Source organism: Mesoplodon bidens (assembly GCF_964165515.1).
Source record: "Mesoplodon bidens genome assembly, contig: HAP1_SCAFFOLD_96, whole genome shotgun sequence".
NCBI classification, from domain to species: Eukaryota; Metazoa; Chordata; class Mammalia; order Artiodactyla; family Ziphiidae; genus Mesoplodon; species Mesoplodon bidens.
The window spans coordinates 279,910-296,148 of record NW_027671845.1 but is presented as its reverse complement, the minus strand read 5'-3'; the positions used below and the strand labels follow the sequence as shown (position 1 = coordinate 296,148).

General features: G+C 56.9%; 1 protein-coding gene and 1 pseudogene across 2 annotated transcripts in view; both read right to left on the bottom strand.

Moving 5' to 3' along the window:
- LOC308610912 (centrosomal protein of 78 kDa-like) overlaps positions 1-16,239 on the bottom strand; it is a 460,151-nt pseudogene that overhangs the window by 256,117 nt on the left and 187,795 nt on the right. The gene's annotated exons all lie outside the window — the stretch shown is intronic.
- The window catches only part of LOC308610924 (BCL-6 corepressor-like), a 210,054-nt gene that overhangs the window by 6,279 nt on the left and 187,536 nt on the right, over positions 1-16,239 (bottom strand). The window lies entirely within an intron of this gene.

The window sequence follows — 16,239 nt, the reverse complement described above, 5'->3', positions numbered from 1 at the left end:
AGGGGAATGCACTTTAGAGACACCTGGGACCATGGGGTGCTTTCAAAGCCTCTCCCCGCCCTTCCAGGTCTTGACTGGTGGGGTTTTCAATATTAACGCCGCACAGATAAATAACACCCAGTGGCAGGATGAAGTGTTCTTACGTGCACAGGGTCAGATGGAGGGTTGAGGCCCCGAGCGTGGTCCGTTGAGGCCCCGAGCGTGGTCCGGTGTCACGGGAGTGGAGGCGGGGCGGGGCGGGGGGCTGGCCGTGAAGAAACAAGAGGAGGAGGGGCAAGGCTCAGTACTGGATCCTGCTGACTACACCCACACACACACACCCACACCCACACACTTATAAACTTTAGCTGCCCCATGAACTTTTTGTGAACTGTTTAAAAGTGGAGGTCTGTTGAACAAACAGCGGCGCCACTGCCAGCCATAATTTCATTGCAACGAGCTAAAGACTTTTAACTCTCTTCCGGTTCCGGGCCAAAGATGGACCTGAGCGGAAAGGGCCAAGGAGCCGGGGGCCCTGCCTGGCGTGAGGCCCTTCTCCAGAGTGACAGCCCAAATCCTGGGCAGGAACACCCTCATCCTGGGCAAAGGCCATACTGCGTACACCCCACCATCACTGAAGAACGGGCCCACCCCCCATCTCTCTGGGATGTAGAACTAAACTAACTAAGGGGATCGTGGGCGCAAGGGACACAGAGATAGGGTCAGAGACACCGCCACGCTCACCCCATTCCTCTTCTAGAAGCGGCTATTGAAATAGTTGGGGGTCTTTCTTACTTTCTTCTTCTTCTTTTTTTTTTAACCTCCAAGGAAAAGTTCTTCAAAAGTGACTTCCCTGACCCTTGGCTGTGGGTCATGCTGCAGGGGGCAAATGACGTGATTTAGATGACAGACACAGCAGGCGCTTTGCTGCTGTATATAAGAGGCTCATCTGCCCTTATTTCTCAACGACCCCCCCCTTTTCTTCCACAGGTGGGTGATGCTTCTGGAAGTGCCAAGATGTGTGAAGCCAGTCATGAAAAGCACTTTACAAGCACCAACCTGTTTCCAGTGGGAGCTGCTAAGCTACACCCTGGCTCTGGGTTTTAACCCTTTTTTCCAGCAGTGGAGAGAAGGGGGCAAGGATGTGGGACAGGGATGAAGAGGGAAGGTGGCCAAGAGAAGGGGTCAGCCGGGGAGACGGAAGAGCGTCTGGTTTCTGAAGAACAGACCAGGAATTGTGGTGGCTGCCCGCTGAACACCCAGTTCTGGGAGAGACCCGGCTTGCAAAACGCAGACTTGCCGCGTGGTCTCCGGCTTTCGGTCTGGCCCTAGGGGCAAGCACAGGAGAGCTTGAGTCTCCCTCGACAGACTTGGGCAGTCATCTGGTCCGGGAGCCAAGAGTTATGATTAGCATCCGAGCTTGGCCTGGACGCTGGGGAGAAGAGCCTGATTGGCAGAAAGAGGTCAGAGGGACCAAGATTAGGAGCTGTCCCCCCAACCTCGGCATCCCTGAGCGAGGGCACTTTGGCCCTCTGTGAAAAGACACGAGGGGGCACACGGGTCCCCAGCTGCACCCACCACCGTTCTGCCGATTCCTGCCATGAAGACACCATTATGGAATGAGGAGAAGGAGAGAACGTTTGTTTTGTTTTTTTTCTTTAAAGGCGACTTCCCTTGGCAGGCAACAAACAGGCTGCAAAGGAAGGAGCAGTGGCCGTGAGAGGCTGGCGTGAGCGCAGGGAGGAAGGCAGCACCAGGCCACTCCTGCCACCTCTCCTTTCTCTCCACCCCAGCTCCTCCTGGCACCGGGCCACTTTCCACTGCCTCCGCCCTTGAGGCGCTGATGGATTGGTTCAAGTCTGCACAGCACGCTTGTCAAGTGACAGCGACGGAATGGGAAGCAGTGCCACCAAACCATCCCAACTCCACTCCAATACGAACGGTGCCCCTTCCTAGGGCCTCACTCTCTAGGCACCCCATGCCGCATCAGGCATTTATCCAGTTAGTGACCAAGAAGACCTGGACGGGTTTTGGGGAGCTTCCGGCTCAGAAGGCCGGGCAGACGGCAGGGCTCCCAGCCAGCATGCCATGTACCACGGTCCTCCGTAGGCTGGGGACCTCTTCGGGGAAGGGGTGTCTCTCGCTGCACCGGCATGGCTGGTTCTCTGTGGAGGACACGCGCGCGCGCGCGCAGTCACCACAGCCTCCCAGCTCCCACTCTCATCCACGGCGTGTCTCTGGGCAGGTGGCCGGACCTCTTCAACTCTGGCCCCCTCATCTGTAAATATTTGGCACCGTGTTTTCCAGAGGATTAAACTGCACTATGGACTCGAGTTCTGCCTGGCAATAGCTGGTGCAGGCCACATCTGACCCATTAAACAGCATCTGACTCCACTAAACATTCTACGTAACAAACCAACCCCAGAATGGCTACATAGTTTCCTTGCGGCAGAGGGAAGGCTGAGGCAGGGACACAGAGGGGGCCAGGGAGGGGTGACCTTCTGCAGAGTGTGTGGCTTTCATGGAAGCCCAAAGCTCATGGCGCGGGAGCCCTTCCTGGGACTGCTCCAAGCGCAGACTGAGTCACACACAGACACTTCTCTACTGGTGTCAAGGAAGGGAGGGAAGAAGAAGTTCCTATTTTAGCACTGGGGGCCGCGAGGAGGTGGGAGATGAGAAAAAGCGGTCCAGGGTGTGCAGCGTTGGGGCAAGTCCTCCTGGGATGTTTTCCCCAGTATGTGTAGCAGTGGGGAGAAGGGAACCCCAAGGATGCCCCCAGGTCGGGGCGAGGGTCGCAGGCGTCCTGGGGTGTGGCTGAAGGAGGTCGCCCGACGGGTCCTGCAGCCGGGCATGGGTGCTGGGGGGGAGTGAGGAGTGGAAGGAGTGATCCAGCCTGCCCAGGCGCTGTCTCTTGGCACACTCCAAGTCATGGCTGTCGCCGCCTCCAGAGGCGTCCCCACTCACGACCCAAGTTTTGCATTAGTAACAGAGCTGCGGAGCAGGAGTGCGGGTGTGACGGGGTGGGGGACGGGAAACTCACGCGGCTGGCCCTGACCTTTTGAGCAACCAGAACCTTCCCTGCCTCCTCCCAGGGCGCCAGGATAGCGCCGCGAGCCACTCGGGTCAGTCGGGAGTGAACTTGGCCCGCAGCGGCAGCGGCGCCCCCTCCCCCGCCTCAGCCCCGAGCACGGATCGGTCGGCAGCAAAGGGATTTTCTCTCCCACCACACACACCCGCGCTGCCGCAGGCTCCGCGCCCCTCCTACGCCAGGTCCCCGCGCGGGGCCGCCCCCCCACACGCACCCCCCGCCTGACCTTCCAGGACCCCCGGCTCTCTCGGCCAGCCCCCGACCCCAGCTCACCCCGCCCGCGCGCTCCTCTGGGCTCCCCCTTCCCAGGCGCCTGCCGCTGAATCTCTGACAAAAAGCAACTTTGGGTGGGCGCACGGAGAACCCAGGATGTGCGGCGGCGCGCCCCAGGGGAGTGGGCACTGACTGGAGACCGCTCCGGCCCATCGTCCTGCGCTCCCTTCGGCCAGTCTGGAGTGTTCTCTCCGTGGAAGCCTCCCCCACCTTCCCCGATTCAAAGATGCAAGCCAGGTGTAGCCAACTGTAAAAGGGGGCTCGGGGGCTTGGGGAGGGGGGCACCAGCAAGGATCGACCGGGAGAGCCGCTGCCAAACCGGGGCTGCCCGCCACACACCCCCTTTCCCAAAAACAGAGCCGTGGCCCCCCGTCAGCTCTTGGACCAACCTCAGACACTTCCCCTTCCCCCCGCCAACCCCCCCTCCCGACGCCAGGCCTCGGCTTTTTGTTCCTTTCACTTTCTTTCACGGTTGTGCCACACACAACCACGCGTGTATGCAAGAGGGGGCCCCATTTGGAAGCTGGTGTCCCTCAACAGGAGGCAGCAGCCCAGGACAGGAAACCTCGGTTGAAAGCAATCAATCAACCTGACTCCTCTCCTCCCCGCCCACCCACCCTCCACACCCCCTCGGGTCTGGTCCCTACAGGCTGGGTTCCCACTTGGAGTCTACACAACCTGGAGGCAGATCCAGAATAAACGATCCATAGACCACGACTCTAGACGGGGTGTCACTGCACTGCAGCCTCCATCAGGGCTTTGTAGAAATAGTGAACTCACTGCAAACTCCTCCCCCCACAAGGAACAAGCTAGACCAGAAAGCTATTAACGACAGCTATCATTAGTACACACAGGAAGCACAAAGGAACTTTTTACGAATAAAAGATGCATAGGGGCTTCCCTGGTGGCGCAGTGGTTGGGAGTCCGCCTGCCGATGCAGCGGACGCGGGTTCGTGCCCCGGTCCGGGAAGATCCCACATGCCGCGGAGCAGCTGGGCCTGTGAGCCATGGCCGCTGAGCCTGCGCGTCCGGTGCCTGTGCTTCACAACGGGGGAGGCCACAATGGTGAGAGGCCCGCATACTGAAAAAAAAAAAAAAAAAAAAAAAAGATGCATAAAACACAGGGTCCTGTGACCTGCACCCGGCTTCCCTGCTGATTGTGTGCAGCCTGGGAGTCCTGGGAAGGCTGGGGATGAGGGTCAGAGGAGGACAGGGGCTCCCACTTTCTTTACGAGGAACAATAGGAACCCCACGTCTGTTCATCTTGGAACCCGGAACACCCCAAACAAAGCTGTGGGAAAACTGCGGTAGACGTGGGGGCCCGTGAATTTTTCTAGCTGTTCAGAGCTTAATTACTCCTCCTTGACCCGTGGGACCAGACACGACACCACCAAGGTTAAAATGCCCCAAACAGCGCCCAGCAGATGTGAGCGAGCTGGCAGACGCGCCAATGAGACCTGCCTCGGAGCACGATAACAAGTGACTCATACGTTGCATATCGTTGAAAGAAAATTATTTTTCTCTAATTTGCATTTGCTTCGGGGGGAAAAAAAAGCCAACCAGAGTCCCTCTTCACAAGCACGAGTCTAATCCTGGAAATGCAGCCCGGCTGCTTTAAGAGAGTTGGAAGGAGGGAAAGACTGCCAGCGCTTTGGCGTTGCAGGCTTGTTTATCTTTCCGCCTTTCCTCCAAGGCGAAACTCGTTTTGCAAGCAACATTCCTACAGAAAATGGCACACGTCCTAAAAAGAGACCAATTTATAGAACTGGCACCGAAGTTCATGTATCATTCCAGAAGCATCTCCCAGCTCCCCACTAGGGAACCCAACTAGATGTAGAAGTCCACATTATAACTCAGAGAGTAGATGTGGGGGCAGGGGGGAGCGGAGGTGGACCCGTAATTTGCAGATATCCTGCAAGCTGTACACTCAGGGGCCGAAATCACACAGAAGGGCAGGATATAGAATTAAGTCAGCTCTAAATGATCCTCCAAAGCCCGGGGGCCAGGGTTGCGGAAGCCTTCAACCTTGAGGTTGGGGGGAGTGGTGCTTACCCCCAGCTTGCCCCAGGACAGCCCAGGGGCAGGCCCATCTTCTGGACCATCCTGAGGACCATCCTGAGCCTGCCAGCTTGGACCGGCCCAGCGGGGTATTGCTGCCACCCACCAACTGTTCTCCCTCCCACCCTGGCGCCTCCCCGCAGTGCCTGGCAGAGGACCAGGAACTCAGAGAAGGCCGGGCTGTGGGCATCTCGTTGATTAAGTCACAGAGTGGGTGGCGCTGTGGGCAGACCTCAAGACAGCACCGCTGGTCCTGCAGCTGAAAGGCAAGTGCGCTCTTAAAAACCGGGAAGGCAAAGGGAGGCGGGTGATCAAAAGCCGACTTGCACCCCTCCCCACCCCCATTCACCCCCCTTCGGGTCCTGAACCTACACACTTGTGTTTCCAATCCAGGAAACGGGGCCGAGGGCATAGAACACAGCGGCCGCCTGTCTCTTGAACTTGTCTGAATAACAGGGCCATTTCAGAGGAAGAACAACGGCCTTCAGAGCCTCTGCAATTTCCAGAAAGCCTTCAGTTAATACATTCTTTCCAACAGGCTTGCTTTAGGGTGGAAAGTTACTTTCCCAAATCTTAACAACCCGGTCACAAGCCACTGAGGCCCCAGGTCAACAGATCCCGGCCAAACCCCTCCAGACAGTTGACACTCATGACCCCGCAGGCCTTCTCCTGCCACCTCTGCCTAACAAGTTCCCTAATCCACAACACACCAACCAGCGCGCACGTCCACCACGATCCCAGGAGCCAGAAAGATGCGTGTCGCGGGGTGCGGGGGTGCGGGTGCCGCCGCCGGAGGGCTCTCTCACAGCGCATCCGAGGGCTCCCGGGCCAGCAAGGGGCGGCCACCTCTGCAGCTCTCCGTGGGCCTGCACAGTGCACGCATTGTGTGAGCGCCGAGGAGGCACAGCGCTGCTCCTGCACCAACAGCTGTCACATTATTTGCACTCGCTGTAAACAGCCTTCACATTCCCCCCTTACCACACAGTTAAAGCCAGACTAACAATCCAGTTAGAGATCAAACCAACAGCAGCATTGTGTCTGCCTTCGCACCAAGCCCAGCAGCTGGCAGGTTTCTCCAGAACAAGAGACCCCCCCTCCCCCCACCCTTCCAGGCTCCAGCCAAGGCTAGCCTAGACAGCAATGCGTGTGTCGCTGCTGATTGTTAAAGCAAGAGAACACAGCCATTTCGCGCAGAGTTCTGTGGGGTTCATCAGCTCTCTCCCAGAGTTTCTTCCTCTCAGGCCCTCTCCCCCATTTCCTCAGCTGGGAATAAAGGTTGTTCGGACTCCCAGGGTCGGTTTCTCTGCTCAGCAAAGCGTGGGTCGGCCTGCCCCGGCCAAGCCTGGGGTCCTGCAGCCCTCTCTACCGTGGTCCCAGAGGCTAGGCAGCTCGGCACTTTCTGCAGCCCAAAGCCTGGTGTTTCGGAAAACCGTCCAACTCCCTGAATCCTTCCTGGTCGCCCCACTGATCAAAATGTCTCCTTTTATGATTTTTGGTTAAGTCGAACATTTCCATCATCGTCATTATTAGCGCAAATTACACGCCTAATCGGTCCTTAAATAGATTTTAATTAAATAATCATACAAGGCTCATTTTATGACTTAAGAAAGGCATTCGTTTTCCTTATAAACTTTCCACCAGGATATAGAATAATGATAGCAGACAAATACTTATTCTTTGAAAAGCACCAATAACTGATGGGCAGAGTATTGGGAAAGCAGACCCTGCTTCACACCTTCTGGAATCCAAGTGGAGACTAGACAGACCACATCTGCACAACTTTCCTCCGGAGAAGGGAGAGGGGATTTCTTCCTCCAAAGCATTACTTTTGTCTTCTCTTTGGGGCCAGGAGAAAGGAACCCCAAATGTTCCTTTTCCTTGCCCATCTGAAGAGATGTCTCCAGCTTAGAAGTCTCTTCTAGAGACCACTCCTCGCCACCCCCATCTGTTTTCCACCCCTCAGTCTGCTGAGAGCTGTGGTGGAAAGCAGGCAGGCTGTGCTTGTTAAATGCTCTGTAAAATGCTGTTAATAAAATAATAAATACAAAGGATGGAGGCTGCTGGTTCCATGGGTGTTTTGACTGGAAATGCCTTGGCACTTGTCATGTGTTTACGGGTGGGCAGACAACTCTAGGAATTACATAGTTTGGACATCTCTGTACTTCATTTATTCTTTCCTAATTGACGTAGGCCTAGAGCTATGTCAAGTTTGCATTTGTACAGAACTGTTAAATGCCTAAGAGTTTCTCCAATTAAACCAAGTTTTAAATCAGACCCAAGGCTGGAACGTACTCTCGGCCTCGCCCCACTCCACCCCTCTGCCTCTGTGGCTGGAGAAAACAAACAGACCCTCAACAAGATCCCCTGTCCTTGCTCTCCCCACCTTCACCACCCCCACCCGCGGGGGGGCACCTAGGGCAAAGGTTAAGGTGTCTTCAGATTACAGGCAAGGCCCTGGCTACACACACTGGAAAGCACTGCAGTTGGGAGCATCCTGGGCATACTCGAACCTCTAAAATAGTGAGCTAAGATCGGGGGAAAACTGCTGGCCTGGTAAAACCCACTGTTCACAAAACAATGTCAGCAAAGACTGGAAGGCATTCTTTAGAGAGGTACCAGGGACTCATGCCTACTGAAGCTCTTTCAGCACAAAGGCTTTTAGGGGAAGAAGGGAAAAGGGGGGTGGGGGGGAGGAGAGAAAGGGAGGGCTCCTGTTTCAGAGCAGGCATCCCCAGAGAGTCAAGAACCAAGTGTAGCTTCAATCAAACGCTGACTTCCCCTCTGGGAGTCTAGTAGGAAACCTGATCACAGTAGCTTACTACCGGCCTGGATCCATACAGGTCTGGTTTTCTTCTCATGCTAGTAAAGTTTTTAAAATACATATCCATAGAAAAGAAGCAATCCCTGACAGACTTTTATTGAAAACCACACTGAGACCTCATAACATCCGGACTTAATCCCTATCAGACAAACCACAGCACCTCTGGCCTCTGCAGCGGGCCAGACCCTTTCACCTCTTCCCACCAGGTCTCTCCCCTCCAGCCGCTGCTGTTCCCTCCCCCCGAAAGAATGACGGGAGGACTTGCCAAAGAGCACCTAGATACCGGTTCTGGAATCAATTCCTAACCATATAAATGATCCCACTTAGGGGGAGAAAAAAAAATCCCAGCCTTTTCATATGGATTCCTTTAAAGCCCAGAATGCAAAGAACTGTAACAAAGGGAAAGAAGGAGGAACCCACGGAGGCAGACCTGGAGGAATAGCCTCAGGAATACCCTTGGAGGGGAGCTTAACCTGCAGGTTGGTCCCCAGACACTGGCCTACGCAGGTCTTGCGGGGGGAGGGCGGCGGGCATCTCAGGGGCAGCAGGGAACGGAGAAGCAACCTATAGGAATCTGACCAGTCATTCAAAGCAATTACTAATCCTCCGGGCCTACTATGTGCCAAGTATTCTTTGATCCTAAAGGTGGAAAATTATACCCAGTCTGACAAATAAGAAACTTACTGAGGCTCAGAGGCCATAAATAACCTGTCCCCAAGGTCACACAGCTAGTAAAAATGGGCCACGGTCAAACTCAGTCCTGGAGTTGCGGAGAGGAGCCAATTATCGGTCAAATTGTGCCATCCAGAATCCCCAAGAAGTTCGGAAGGCTTCCTTAGCCCTTGTACTCCAATACAGAGTAAAAGGATAGCACTTAACACCTATGAAATTCGGTCCACAAGGAGCCCGCATCCTAGTTTCTCCTACACCCAGAAATCTCTTGGTCCATGTGAAGTCTTTCGAAATTTCTGCCAACATCCTACCCATCTCCCTACACTGGAACACCCTGCTGTGAGGCCAGGGATTCCCAACAAGGCTCCACTTTCCCCTCCTCCAGGAGCCCAGAACAGGCAGTGGGAGGTGGGTGCTACTCTTAGGTCTCTGGAAAAAGTGCTGACACCTGGAACTACAAGAAGGCTTGCCACACTAGTTTTGCCACATAAAGCAATCAATCAAATTATCTAGACAGAGCAAAAGCCCTTTGGAAAGACTGCCTACATCTACCTTTCCTAGGACTTTAATGAAAAACCCAGGGACCAAAGTGGGCTGGGGAGGCAACTGAGGGGGAAGCGGCTTGCAAGATGCTGGACCCTCCTGGACTCCTGGGGGTCCCCACAAAAAGCCAAGTCCCGAGACAAGCCGGAGGTTGGGGTTCTCTCTCCTCTCCAGAACTTCTCATCCCAGCAGCGCAGGGTCAGCGCTCAACATCCCCTCCCCACCCCATCTTCAATTTCCTGGTCTGCCCCGGGCTTTCAGAAGCTCCGGGAACCATCCACACCCGATGCCACAGACGCCACAGGCTCCACGACCCAGGGCCGTCTCCAGCTCAGCTCGGTGGGAAGGGGAACGGGCAGGAGCGCCGGACACTCAGCCGCCCCTGCGGCTTCCCGGCCCCGGGCGGGTGGCTCCTCCAGTGGCCGAGGCTCCGGATGCGTGAAATGGCTCCAGGAGCGCCTGGGACAAGCCAGGGCCTCCGCAGCGGGAGGGACCGAGGCGATGGCGGAGCCGGGTCCTCACCCCTCTAGTCAGCCAAACACGCCCCGGCGGCCCGGCAGCCCCTGGCTTGCAGCCAGTGGCTTTCTCTCTTTTTTAAACTTTCCGGCCTTGGCGATCACCGCCGATTGGGACAGGATTTCCAGCCCCCGCCTTCCCTCCTCCACACCCTCCGTGCAGGCCCTTCCAACCTCCAGGGAGGTGATCCCCCCACCCCCGGCACCGTGAGTCCCTGGCCCCGGCAGACCCTCCCCCGCCCCCGCCACTTGGGCCACCTGGAACGAGCCGCTTCCCAAAGCGATCGGCGTCCGGCCGAGTCTGGGGCTGCTGCTGCTGCGTCCGGGGAGGAACTCCCGCAGCCTCCAAACGTCTAGGTCTGCCCGCAGCGGCATGCAGAACCGCCCCCTACTCGCGGGGGGGGGGGAGGGGGGCGGGGAAAGTTTAAGGCCTGTCTTTAAAAAAAAATGTAACTCTTCAGATGCAAGAATTTGGGTGCCCTTGGCACGGTTATAAGCGCTCGGGTAGAACAACAGAAATGGGGGGTGCCGGAAATGGTGCAGGAAGACCCCTATAACCCTATAAACCTCTCCTCCCCCCTCGCAGTTACTATTAGCATTAAAAGATCCCAGTGCCTTCAATGCAATAGTGCCTGTTTATAACTTTTCCCTGCTGGGTCCCCATACCCTAAACAAGCCCGCTCCTCACGTTTTGAAATCACCAGGGCAAAGATCGCTCCCAAATCTGTGACCTCCCGGAGCTCTTGGGCCTCTCACCTGCTCTGCCCCTGGCACCCTGACTTCACTCACCCTCTTCCCCCCAGTAGTTCCTCTGGTTTGCACCTAGACAATAAATTTAGTTTCATTTAGCTTCCGGTCTTTAACTTTAGCAGGTCTCCTTTTTGCATGCAAATCAATATGGCAATTACCATCTAAAAGCTCGCCCGGCCCCGGGTCAATGTCAATTGATCATTGTCCGCCTTCCACAAAATAACACCGGGAGTCTGTGATGCATAACGAGATTATACTGGAAACTGTCTTTTAGATCAAATTCTATTTAATGCTGTCAGGATCTTCTCCTAGCGGACTTCCCCGCTAGTCTAATCACGGGGCGCCGGAGCCCATGGGTGCTGAGGGGCGATGGCTGGCCGGGGAGACATGGTTCTAAGAAATAACAAAGTGCGGGGACGCCCCCACCCAATTCCAACACCCTCGAATAGGGGCCGGCGGAAATGAGCCTGCGCTGGGAAAGGGGGCCTGCTACAGAAACGTTGCGGGGGTGGGGGGAAGCTCATTGGTTAATTCCCATCCAACAGAAAGTCAGCTATCCCTTCCGGAGGAACACATGGCGGGCAACCAGCGAAAGCCGACGGGCCGGGCTGGAGGTTGGGGAGACGTCCCCGGCCAAGTGCTCGGGGCACAGGCGGCTTGGCTGCCACGGGGGTGGCCTGAGAAGACCTTCCACTCCTGCCCCGGCTGCTTCTCAAGCCAGCGCCACCATCCAGGCCCCGGCAGCGCAGCCAGCCTTGCAAACAGACGGAATCCTGCCAGCCGTTCACTCGGGCGAGGCAGCCTGGTCGGGATAGGCCTCCCCTCCCCTGCCTGGGCGAGGCCCCTCCAGGCCCAAACCGTGTGAGCCGAGGGCTGGAGGCCTCCAGCCAGGAGAAGGTCCTCCCGCCCCTGCGCGGCCCCCAGGGTACGGGTGTGACCCTGGAGCTTAACAGAGGGCCTTCAGAGCTCCTTTCGGCCTCGGGCTGGCGGGGGAGCGGTGGGGCTGGCGGGGGAGCGGTGGGGCCAGCGGGGAGAGGGGCGGTACGGCGGCCCAAGTGGACCCGTGAGGCCCCACGCCCCGCCGGGCTGGGTCTGCTGGGCCCGCCGCCCTCGAGGAAACCACCGAGGTGGCATTGCCGGGGCCGCTGGGCACTCCCGAGGACCGTCCTGGGGTTCGGGCGGCTCGGAGGCCGGCGAGCCTCCTGCCCAGCCCCGGCTGTCGTGCCCAACCCAGCGCGGGCTCCACCCGAGTGCTGTCTTCCCAATAAAAGCTGGAATTCCCGGCTGGGCTCAGACAAAGAAGGACCGCGGCAAACCGACGCCACGCGCAAACCAAACCCAAGCCGAGTTTACGCGCGCGTCTGGGGTCACAGAGGCGCCTGCTAATCCTCTCTACGCTGGCCGTCCCCGCACGGTCTCCTCAAGGGGGAAAAAAAAAAGGGAAAGTAAGCATACCTCCCCTTGATTCCGCCCAGAGGCCGAGCTTCGTACTTCTTTCGGTTCAGTCTCTCTCAGTTCACTAGGCCCTGCGCCACCTTAGCAAACAGGGCTTAGAGGAGCGCAACATCCCTTGCTTCCGACCCAGAATGCAAAGCTACTCCTTTTTCCTCCACCATCCATCCTCTCAGGGTCCAGAACTCAAAAATCTTTCAGAAATCCTCCTACCTGCTCAAGACATACTCTCTTCCCCACTCCAGATGGGAAGAAACTATAACCAGAAGCAATCTTAGTAACCAAGGGCCATCCACCCTTAGCTAGGCACCGTCGCCCTCAGTTTCCCTCTAGCCGAAGACACAGTATTTCCCAGTGAATGAGTGTGCGAATGTGGTTGTGTGGCCCACACTTCCGTGCCCTGCTCTGTCTCACCGGGCAGGAAAATCTTCATCAGGCACTGAGGAGTTTTTGTCGTTCAGCCTGTGTATCTAAGCATGGATGTATGCATGTGAATGCTTTTTGTGTTTCCAGGTGACCCTCTTCACACCTTTAAATGGGCTTTTGTCTCTCGAACGAACTTACAGAAATTCTGCTCCAGTTGCCAGCTCAACAAAGTCTGGGATTTTCTCCTAGGAGCTCGCTCTAGGTCTCAGTATTTGCATACCCATGTTTACATTCCTCGCGGCCAGTTCTTTCTCTCTTCTCTATCTCTTGTTCCATGTGGGCACCAGAGCCCAAGTGTCTTGATTTGTCTCAGCACATGTCATTCAGGCGCACATCTTAATCTGTGCATTCCTGTCTAACACGTACACCTCCCCACGACTTACATTCTTGCTTTGCCTATAATGGGGCTCGTTCCCAGACCAATATGGGGTTGCAGTTTAATGTAACTAGAGGATCCCCTAAGACTACAAACCCTAAAAGGAAGAGGAGGGGGAAGGAGAGAGGAATGTGACTAATGATTCATTTCTCTATAGGGTAACCCACCTACCTCAGGGGTCTACCTCAGGGAAAGAACGAGACCAATGCCTGCAGAGTTGTATTAAATTTTTAGACCCATTCAATGTTGACCCCATGGATGTGTATACAAATGATCGATCTTGTACACATCGCTGTCCAACTCCTGTTTGGAGGCTGCCTCCCTGCACATATCTTATTTGAACTCTCCACAAGTTCATGGTTAAAAGTGTTTTTATTTACATAGACAACTCAAGGACCCCTTTGCTCTCTCCGACGCATACCTGTACGCAGTGGACAGGCATTTCAGGCTTGGGTCTTTGGTAGGCAACACTCTCGGTCAGAGGCCCCACTGACTAAAGCTCTGAGCAGACCTTCACATACTGGGCCGCTGGGAACGGTAAGGTCTAACCTCTGCATCTCCCCAACTCACTTCCTTAAGTGAGGGTGCCCACTGTGTGTGTTCACACCTTCCCCATTGAGAAGTATCGGGTCAAATTAGATCACCTAGCAGCTGCGTTTGGTTCCTCGAAGAATCGAGCCCAATGTACCAGGATGTGAGATTGCATACACAGAAGAGAAAGGAAAACCCTAAGCCCAGACTCCCGCCTCCTCTCCCCAGGGGGCTACTTTGCCTCCAGGAATTGCTACTACACTCCCCACCCCCACTCTCCCTATCGTCTTTAAAGGGTTAAGAGAAACCCTCGCAGCCTTGCCTCCACCCTGGTCGCTGGGCCCAAAGGCTCGCTCGCTCACGGGAGTCTGCCGCCGCCTCCGCGGCCCGCCCCCAGACAGACAGAACGCTGGAGCGTGACCGCGCCTGCAGGGTCGGGGTGGGACTCTACGGGCTCGGGCTGCCCCGAGCGCACAGCGGGTCCGCCCCGGCCCCGGCCCACAGCGCTCCCGCCAGCCCGGCTGCCGGGGCACAGTCACAGCTCTGCGCGCTGGGCAGTCCGATTTTTATCTTGTCTAATCCCAAACTGGGCGGGGAGCACAGGCGTCGTGCTTAGAGAACAAGAGATAGGCAAGGGAGGCGGGGAGGAGCAGCCAGGCAGCGACGCGAGCGGGAGCGAGTTAAAGACACAGTCGAGGCGACCGAGAGCAGGAAGAAAGAGCGGGCTGCGCGGGCCTCGAGGCGCCGCACGCAACGCGCCGCCCGGCCAAGTTACACTCACCTCCCGGTCGCCCCTCGCCGCCCATCCCTCCCCACTTCCCAGAGGCGCTCTCCGCAGCCCGGGCCGCGGGGTCCCGGCCTGTGTGGGAGGCACAGGCCCGGCCGGCCCTGCAAAGGGCTGGAGAGAATCGCTAATAAGCTGTGCGGCCCATTGATCCGGAGAACACTTCCTAATTAACTCTCAGTCACCTACTGGTGACAGTGCCTCAAAGCACAGCGCTGGGGCCGTCCGAGCCCCAACCCCGACCTGCCCGCGGAGCGCCTGGCGCCCGAGCCCCGCGCCCCCCCCCACTACCCCAGGCAATCCCGGTGAGTGACGGCGTAAACCCGCACACTAAAGGCCAGCCTCGGATTAAACCTGGACGGCATATTAATCACCGCCATCTCCCCGCTTCCTCCTCGCGGTGAAATCATGCCCATAATAAACACGGGAACCGACACTGCAAAGCCCAGACCAGATAACGGGTCGGGGGTGGAGTGGGAAGGGTCGAGAAGCAAATGTGTTTTCCAAGTGTCCACGTACAGGAGTCTCAGAGGCCGACAATTAAAATGCCTTCCACACAAGCAATTCTGTTGGCCAAACCGAATCCAACACCTCCTAAGGATTAATTTCGGCCCGCGGTGTCCGTTTCCAGTGCCACAGCAAGTGTCACATGGCTACAAATACCCAAGTCTGTCTGCGTTCACCACCCACCACCTTCTGGGGTGGGCCATTTCCTCCTCGTTTTTATTCCTAAGTCATTTTACGGATTTTTCTCCAGAGACTACCCCTAGAAGCAAATACCACTACCCCTCCTCTGGCCTTCTCTCAAAAAAAGAAAAAAACAAACAAACAAAAAAGCAGCTAAAACCCTGAGCTGTCTACTCTAGACACAAGAGGCTGTACGAATACCTATTTGAAGCGCGCTGGTTTCTTTTTTTAAGGTTTGTTTTTAAATACACATAACCCTTCCCCCTCCTTCGCTCTTCCATCCCCGCAACCCCCCAACCCTTTAGACGCCGGCGGCGCGCGCCCTCGCGCGCGGGCACTCACAGCCTCTAGCTGGAGATCGCGGACTTCTGGAAAAGATTCATTAACTGCAAATTAAGCCTCGCCCCGGCTTCGGCCTACACGAGGCCAGGCTCAGCCGTCTCAGGGACCCGGGGACGTGCCCACTCGAGAGTGCAGGCGGCGCGAAGCCCGCCGGGACCACGCGTGCCTCGAGCCGCCCTACTCCGCACACGGCGCCCCGGGGCTTGCTTGGTAAACAGCAGGAGCACGTCGCCGCCGCCCCGAGCCCCCTAGTTGGCGGAGGCTCTGCAGCGCAGCCGCCCGCCTGCTCCGAGCGCGGGCCCCAAGGCGCAGCGGCGCCTCGCCCTCCCCGCCTCGGCCGAGGATCGCGCCCGGGTGCGCAAGTTCCTCTTCGCCCTCAGCCTCTGCGCCGCACGCCCTCCGAGTGGGACCAACTTCCTCCGGCCGCAGACTCGCACACGACCTACAGGGCTTTCCACCAGACTCCACGCTACCCAGAGGAGGACCCAGGTCTCGCCCCCCCGCCCGCCGCCGCCCCGCCCCCGCACGATCTACCCCCACCCCTGGGGTCTCACAACTTAAAACCAACCCCACGACGTCGCGGGGAAGGTGGGGGTGGACCAGGGTGGCAGATTACAATTTTAAAAGAACATTTACAAAACAAAGCGTCTGACCTGACTGGCTGGCTGGCAGAGTCGGAACCCCTCGCTCTGCTCCATTTCCTAGTATTTTTTTTTTTAATCCACGTGATTCACGCTTTGGAGCAAGCCAAAGAAAGCCAAAACAACAAAAAACCGGGACTCCCCTCACGAGTCGCGCGGCAGCGGCGGCCAGGTCGAGCTCGGCTCGGGGCGCCCGCCACACACACCCTCGCGCACGCACACGCCGTCGTTCCACGAGCAAGAACGAGCTGCCCCCGGAGAGGCGAGACGAGGCAGCGGCGGCTGGGGGTTTTTACAGTTC